The sequence below is a fragment of the Castor canadensis genome, chromosome 2, assembly GCF_047511655.1.
Source record: "Castor canadensis chromosome 2, mCasCan1.hap1v2, whole genome shotgun sequence".
In the NCBI taxonomy this organism is placed as follows: Eukaryota; Metazoa; Chordata; class Mammalia; order Rodentia; family Castoridae; genus Castor; species Castor canadensis.
In genome coordinates, this window is record NC_133387.1 from 123,963,608 (window position 1) to 123,972,515 (window position 8,908).

The 8,908-nt window shown below is 37.1% G+C and overlaps 1 pseudogene; it reads right to left on the reverse strand.

The window, feature by feature from the left end:
• Positions 1-1,358: 1,358 nt before the first annotated feature.
• On the reverse strand, positions 1,359-2,241 carry LOC141418194 (olfactory receptor 4F21-like; annotated as a pseudogene).
• Positions 2,242-8,908: the final 6,667 nt, after the last annotated feature.

An 8,908-nucleotide genomic window follows, 5' to 3' on the forward strand; every position in this document is an offset into this window, starting at 1 on the left:
CCTATCTCTGCCTCCTGAGTACCTAGGATTACAGGCATGAGCCACCACACCCTGCCTGAGTTACCTCATGTTACTCCATAATTGCTTCATTATGGGCAAAGTGAAGTGCTTGTCTATATTAGGAACCCACCAAGTTTCCACTACCTGGTGGATCCATGGTTGATGGACACTATAAAAGGACAACTGCAGCAATGGTAGTCTAACAAGAACAATTTTAACAAAGGGTTTATCTGTGCACAGATGAAGTGAACTACCTCAAGCAGTCTAGGTCAGCAGAGTTGTGCCTGAGGATGAGGGCAATTAGAATGAGAACTAGAGAAGACTGACTGTTAGCCAGGAGTGAGAGAGCTGCTGTAGGTGACCATGGCCTTCATGCTGGAAGTCTTGTATGTGAGTACGTGTGCATGTGAAATTGTGCACAGACACCACTTTAAAGAATGTCAGTCAGTAGTAAGTGAAATTAGGTGGAAGTGCATATGTCTTTAAAGGTGAATACACCTTTGCATTTATGGTTACCAAATTAGATGTTTGTCTACTGATATATGAAAGGTTGCTGACAGCTTGCCTGTGGCTTCCTGACATGCACAGTGCTGGGGCTGGGCAGCTTGCACGTGTCAAGGATCCAGTGCTCTTACTGAGCATAAAGAACCCATATAACTTGCCTGTCTATTGTAAGTCAGCAGATCTGCATCTCAGTTGTGTTTATCAACATAAGAGTCACTCACTGCTCAGTGTCACTTCCACACTCCTTTATAGGTGCTTCTAAAAGTTACCTTCCAAGAAAGTGTCTGTGGTCACATTGTGTGTCAAATTTTGTTTGAAGCAACTTTGTTGGAATAAAGAAGGAGAGCTACTAGTCCTACATAAATAACCCTTTTACATTTACAAAAACAAGTATATTGTATATTTATGAAGCTTATGGGGAGCAGAAGGGATGTTATTATATTCTTTCTTCTGCAAAAATGATTATAACTGAAATCACAAGTATCATTTATGAATAATGTTGCTGCCTCTTGTAATAACCCATGTAAACATAGATTCATATTTCCATTATTAGTAAAAGCAGTAAGTAAATGCTCTGAACATGTAATAGAAAATTTAAAACATTAACATGGGATAACAGGGTTTATTGTAATGTTTCTGTAAATGCATACAATATATTTCAACTGCACTCACACCCTCTTACTCTTTTTTATCTCTTTCTCCCCCAAGTAATATAAAATTGTATAAGGAGATAAATGCTATGCCGAGTCTGGTCTGGAGGTGATGTTAAATTTCATATACTTCAATGGAAATATGCCACAGGCAGGTGAATGCACAGTTGTAGGGCTCCAAAATCAGTTCAAAGGCAGATATTGTCAGCAAAGTCTGACATAGTATCTCTTCTTGCTCAGTTTTTTCATGACTGTCTTCATATCCTTGTTCCTTAATGTATAGATCACAGGATTTAGGACAGGGGTGATTGCAAAATCAACAATGAACAGGTATTTGTCAATTGATGACTTGGGGAAAGGCCACACATACAGAAATATGCATGGGGTGAAAAAAGAACAACCACAGTGATGTGAGCTGACGAAGCAACAAGAGCCTTCGATAAGTCCCTTGGGGAATGTTTCCAAATGGTGACCAAAATGAAGGCGGAGGAAAGGACAAGCAGGAAGAAGGTGCCCATGCTCACGAAGCCAGTGTTGGCATTAACAGCAAACTCAAACTTGTCTCCATCCCTGCAAGCAAGTTTTATAATCCAGGGGAAGTCACCATAAAAACTATCTATTTTATTAGGAACACAAAAAGGCAAGTTAATAACAAAAGAAATCTGAGACATAGCATGGATCACACCTGTTACCCAGCTAATGACTACAAATGAAACACATCTCTTAGGGCTCATGATGTTAAGTAGTGAAGAAGCTGGCAGATTGCTGTGCACCTGTCAAATGCCATGGTTGTGAGTAACACCACCTCTTCTCCTCTCGTGATGTGGATGAAGCATAGTTGTGTCATGCAGCTTTGGAAAGAGATGACTTTGTGTTCTTTTAAAAGGTCTGAGATCATCTTGGGATCTGTGGTGGAGGAAACACCCAGGTCAAGGAGGAACAGGTTAGCCAGTAAGTAATACATAGGGAAATGTAAGTGAGAATCAGCAATTACCAAAAAGACAATGAAGAGATTTCCTAACATGATCCCCAAGTACATCAAGGAGAATGTTGACATGACAAAAATTGTAGTTTCCCAAGAACTAGAGAGTAGAAATTACGTCCGTACTTATAGGGCATGGTAATCCATGCACCCAACCATGGTTCTCATAGGTCCTGGAAGCTAATGAAAATCAAAACACAACCTACTGGAACTTATGGAACACAGCAAAGGCTATCTCAGAGGAAAGTATATAGCTATGAGTGCATATGTTAAAAGGACAGAAAGATCTCAAGTAAACAAGTTATGCCTTATCTCAATCTCCTAGAAAAGCAAGAGCAAGCAAAACTGAAAACAAGAATAGGGAAAGAAATAATAAAACTAAGGGCTGAAATTAAGTAGGGACCCAAACAACCATACAAGGAATCAATGGAAAATAAAGCAGGTTCCTTGAAAAAATAAACAAGACTGACAAGCCCCTGGCAAACTGACTAAAATGAGGTGGGAAAAGACCCAAATTAGTAAAATCAGAACCAAAAAAGGGCAGATAACAACAAATACCATGGAATTCGGGGAATCATCAGAGACTACTTTGAGAAACTGTATTCCAATATATTGGAAAATCTTGAAGAAATAGACAAATTTCTAGATACCTATGACCATCCAAAACTGAGCCAAGAAAATATTAATCACAAAAACCAATCTGTAACAAGAAATAAAATTGAAGCAACAATAGTCTCCCCCTCCAAAAAAAGTCCAGAACCTAACACATTCTGAGCTGAATTCTACCAGACCTTCAAAGAATAACTAATACCAACATTCTATTAACTTGTCCACAAACTAGAAAGGGAAGGAACACTTCCCAACTGACTCTATGAAGCCAGTATTACATGCCTTCTCACACCTGACAAGGGAAAATCCAAAAAGGAAAATTACAAGCCAGTCTCCTTAAAGAATATGGCAAAAGTCTTCAACAAAATAATGGCAAACCAAATCCAGCAACCTATCAGAATGATCATTTACCACGACCAAGTAGGCTTCATCCTAGGGATGCAGAGATGCTAAAACACTCCCATATCAATAAATGTAATACAACATGTTGATCTAAGCAAGACAAAAAACAGATGATCATCTCAACAGATGAAGAAAAGTCCTTTGATAAGATTCAACCCCACTTCATGATAAAAGCTCCAAGAAAAAGAAAACTAGGAGTAGAAGGAATATACCTCAATATTATAAAGGCCATATATGACAAACCTGTAGCCAATATCAGACTTACTGGGGAAAAACTGAAAACCATTCCCCCTAAACTCAGGAATGAGACAAGGGTGCCCACTCTCCCCACTCGTTTTCCACATAGTCGTGGAATTCCTAACCAGAGCAATAAGGTAAGAAGAAGAAATAAAATGAATACAAATCGGTAAAGAAACAGTCAAAATATCCCCATCTACCGTTGACATGATCGTATAATTCAAAGGCCAAAAACTCCATCTAATAACTTCTAGAAACCATAAATAACTTCAGCAATGTAGCAGGATACAAAATGAATTTACAAACATCAGTAACTTTTCTATACACCAACAATTAACAAGTTGAGAAAGAATATAGGAAAGCAATTCAATTTACAGTAGCCTGAAGAAAATCAAACACCTATGAGTAAACTTAACAAAGGATGTAAACAACCTCTACAAGGAGAATTATAAACCAATGAAGAAAGAGATCGAGAAAATCTATAGAAGATGGAAAGATCTCCCATGCTCATGGATTGGTACAATCAACATAGTATAGGAAAAATGGCTATACTTCCAAAGCAATGCAACACCCATCAAAATTCCAATGACATTTACCACAGATATTGAAAAATGTGTCCTAAAGTTCATTTGGAAACACAAAAGACTGCAAACAGACTAGGCTACACTAAGCAAAAAGAGTAATGGTGGAGGTAATGCAGACTTCAAACTGTACTACAGAGAAATAGCATTAAAAAGAGCATGGTACAGGCACAAAAACAGATAGGCCAGTGGAACAGAATAGAGAACCAGATATGAGCCCACACAGGTACACCCACCTTATTCTTGACAAAAGCACCAAAAATATACAATAGAAAAAAGACAGCCTCTGCAACAAATATTGCTAGGAAAAGTAGCTATCTGCCTGCAGAAAACCGAAACTAAATCATCGTCTGTCACCCTGTAGTTGTATAAACTCAAAGTGGATTATGGACCTTAAAATCAGATCTGAAACTCTGAACTTAGTACATGAAAGAGCAGGGAATACCCTGGAAACAATAGGTATAGGCAGAGACTTCCTCACTACAACTCCAGTAATCCAGCAACAAAGAGAAAAGATGGACAAATGGGACTGCATGAAATAAAAAGCTCCTACACAACAAAGAAATGGTCTTTAAATTGAAGACACCACCCACAGAGCAGTAGAAAATATTTGCTAGCTGTAAGTCAGACAAAGGACTGATAACCAGAATATGCAGAGAGCTCAGAAAAATAGACTCCCCAAAATTAATTACCATTATTGAAGTGGGCAACAGAACTGAACAGATCTTTTTCTAAAGAAGGATGGCCAAAAAACAAATGAAAAAATGCTCACCATCCATGGTCATAAAGGAAATGCAAATCAAAACAACACTAAGATTCCACCTCACTCCTGTTATAATGGCTATCAACAAGAACAACACCAACAACAAATGTTGGTGAGGTTGCAGGGAAAAAGGAACCCTCATATACTGATGGTGGGAATGTAAGCCAGCACAACCACTTTGGAAAACAATATGGAGGTTTCTTAAAAAAAAAAACTAAACATAGATCTTCCCTATGATCCAGCAACATCACTCCTAGGTATGTACCTAAAAGAATGTGACTCATGTTATATCAAAAGCACCTGCACACCCTTCTTTACTGCAGCACTCTTTACAAAAGCCAAGCTATGGAAACAGCCAAGATGCCCCACAGCTGATGAATGGATTAAGAAAATGTGATATTTATACACAATGAAATTTTACTCAGCCACAAAGAAGAATGAAACTTTGCCATTCACATGTTAATGGATGGAACTAGAGAACATCCATAATCTAGCGAAGCTAGCCAGGCTCAGAAGGCCAAAAATCACATGTTCTCCCTCATATGAAGATTATAGACCCAAAACAAATGCAATAGTATTATTGAACATGGGTCAAACAGTAAGGGAGACAATGCACAGGAGAAAGAGGGAAAGAAAAGGAAACTGAAACCTGAATGTGGTTGATGTGCTCCCTGTTGAGTAGCGAATAAAATAATTTTAAATTGGCAGAGGCCACTATGGGAAGGGGACCATTAAGTAGTGAAGAGGTCTTGCAGAGATGAATCAATGTGAGTTGCAATACACAGTGCATGGAAGCAATGCTAGGAATCTCTCTGAATAGCTATCTTTATCCCAAACTAACAAAACCGGTATGTATTTCTTTTTATCACTTATGTTTTATCTTCAACAAAATCAAAGAAGAAGAGGGCAGAACAGTTCCTGCTTGGAATTGGGGTGGAGATTTTGGGGGGTGGGGGTAGGGGGTTAGGTGAAGGTGGCACAATGTATTGACATATAAGTAATTATAAAAATGACAAAATAGAAGGAGAAAAGAGAAAAAAAACATGACAAGAAAAATAAGTGATAGACTTGTTGAGTACACTAATCTAGGTAGACACTTGTTTTCTTCCAGAAGTTGAAATATATCATTCCAAGCCTTCCTTGCATTTAGACTTTGTGTTGAGATCTGCTATTATTCTCATGGATTTGCCTTTTTATGTGATCTGTCACTTTACTTTTGCAGTTTCAATATTTTTCTTTGTTGAATATACTTAACATTTTAATTAAAATATGTCTATGTGTGTTCCATGTCCAACCTAGGGACTCCATCTCTTGTCTCTATAGGGGTTTGTATTTAGGTAGATTTACTATCTGCCCTCTTACTGCTTTCTCTGCCATGTTAGAGGCTGTGCACAGGACCACAGCTTCTGTACCCCAGATCATGGATTCATGTTGTTGGTGATTTCTGGACTCACCACAGCTTATATCCCCCTGGCCTGTGAATTTGTGTTATCAGCAGTTACTGGGCCCATCACATCTTCTGAACCCTGGGTCAGAGATTCATATTGGCTGTTACTTTTCACAGGACACTGATGGATTAGAAACATTTTACCACCACCAATAACTTTGTTAGCAGTTCTTCAGGGAACTAGGTACAAGAATATATATTCATTAAGGTGTTTCCATAAGAAAGAGTGTGGGGTGATGTTAGTCCATCTCCTGATGAAAAAATTCATTTTTGTTCTTAATAACTGAATAATAATCCATTGTGTACATGCACCATGTTTTGCTATCCATTCATGAATTCATGGGTACCTACACTAATGCTATGGCACAGCTATTATGAACAGAGCCACAGAAAACATTAATACACAGATACCTTTATTATATACATATTTTGATTTACTAGGATTTATACCAGGGAGTGACATCACTGAATCATATGGTAGTACCACTGTTAGTCTTTTCAATGAACGTCCATATACATTTCCATAGTGGCTGCAGTGCAACATTTGTTGTGCTTTGTCTTCTTAATGAGAGCCATTCTGACTGGGATGAGGTAAACTTGCAATGTAGTTTTTATTTGCTTTTCCTCTACAGATTAAACTTGATGGCCATTAAAATCCAGTGACATTCTTAAAAAAATGGTAAAAAAAGTTGTAAAGTTTATATGGAAGCATAAAAGGCCCTGCATAACCAAAGAAATTATGAGCAACAAAAGCAAAGCTGGAGGTATCACAACACCCAACCATAAATTTGTACTACAGAATCACACTAACAATAGCAGTGCTAACACCCAACTCTAAATTTATTCTACAGAACCACAGTAACAGAAACAGCATGAAACTTGGTACAAATCACCAAATAGATCAATGCAATAGAATAGAAGAACCAGGAATAAGCCCACAGAGTAACTCCACCTGAGTGTTGACAAAGATGCCAAAAATATACATTCTAGAAAAAAATGGTTTTTTTACTAACTTGTGTAATTACAACTAAATATCCACAAAAAAGTAAATTGAAACTTGGTCCATACACCTCACCCTGTATAAAAACTAAATCAAAATTGGTCAGACACATTTATGTGAGACCTAAAACTTAGAAATGACTAGAGGAAATATAGGAGAAATACTTTAGGATATAGGAATAGGCAATGACTTCTGAATATGACTCCAATAGTTGAGGAAATAGTAACAAAAATTGGCAAATGGGATTTAATTTAATTAAGATGTTTGTCCATAGAAAAGTAAATAACAGAATGAAATAATTCCTACAAAGTAGGAGAAAATCTTTAACAGCTACTCATTTGATGAGTGATCAATATCCAAACTATATGAAGAACTAAAAAAATTGAACAGCAAGGAAAAAATGATCCAATGAATAAGTGGGCAAACAAATGAACAGACAATTTGAAAAGGAGGAAATACAAATGACCAATAAGTACATTTACAATATTCCACATTCTTAGGGAAATGCAAGTCAAAATTAAGTTAAGATTCCATCTCACTGCGGTCAGAATGGCTACCATCATGAAAACAAGAAACAAAAAAGTGTTGGTGAGGATGTGGGGAAAATGGAACTTATGGAAAATTTGGGAATGCAAATGAGTCTAGACACTATGGAAATCAGTATGCAGCTTCATCTAAAAACTAAAGTAGAACTAGCTTATCATTCCAGTTTATCAATCCTGTACATACCTGAGGGAGTAAAGCCAGCATCCACTAGCGATATCTGCATACCCATGGTTATGGCTGTAGTATTCAGAAGAGCCAAATCATGGAATCACCATGGTTCTCTGCTCTTCAAGGCTCACCCCTTAGTTACATGCCTGGTGTCTTTCCCAGACATCCATCAATTAAGCTCCATCCAACTTTTAATTTCCTTGAACTATTTACACACTGAGCTTCTTTTAAAATAACTCATGCCCTGGAATACTTTGTGTCCTTCTAATTACTCTTCTTTCATTCAACTAAACTTTTCTGTTTTCTACAGATTTCTTTTTTTAAGAAAAGAAATTCTAATTAATAATATCCCTCAAAACAATCACTTTCAATTTTATCTTGCTTGAGAAAATTATCATGGCTTTATTACTGTACATTCTGGCTTCTGCAAAGTCATTCCCCATTCCACTACTCACCATCAGAAATTCCATTTGCTCAGTTAGTGGGCTGAGATACATCAAATTTAATTTGAGTTAGATTCACAATTCATTATTTTTTAAGTAATTGTTATAATCTCAGTCTTCACAGACACGGATTTTTCTAAAACAGTGCGTAGAACCAAGCAAAATTCAATGAAACATAAAACATCATCTCTTGTGCAGGACTTTCATTAAATAAAAGTATAAACCTGCATTTGGAGAAGGTGTTCATCCTGGTCTGTATTTCTGGTATTTAGTGTTATGCCCAAATGTGAAGTAATCATGAAACTCTAAAATACATAAACTGCATTAGTAGCAAAAGGTTAGAAAGGATCTACAATCCAAAGCATGCATTAAAGCATTTACCCAGAGCCAACGATTGTGTCCTCACATGCCACATAATATATGACAAATAATCTCTAACTTGTTTAAAATACTTTAAGTCAGGGATTCTGTTAACTGTAGTTGAAGGCAGTTTGAGTGTTTTATGATAGTTTCTGTCTTGATTGTTCTTTACATTTCTGATTTCTCTGTCACTGAAACAATGATTGTTCCCTACTC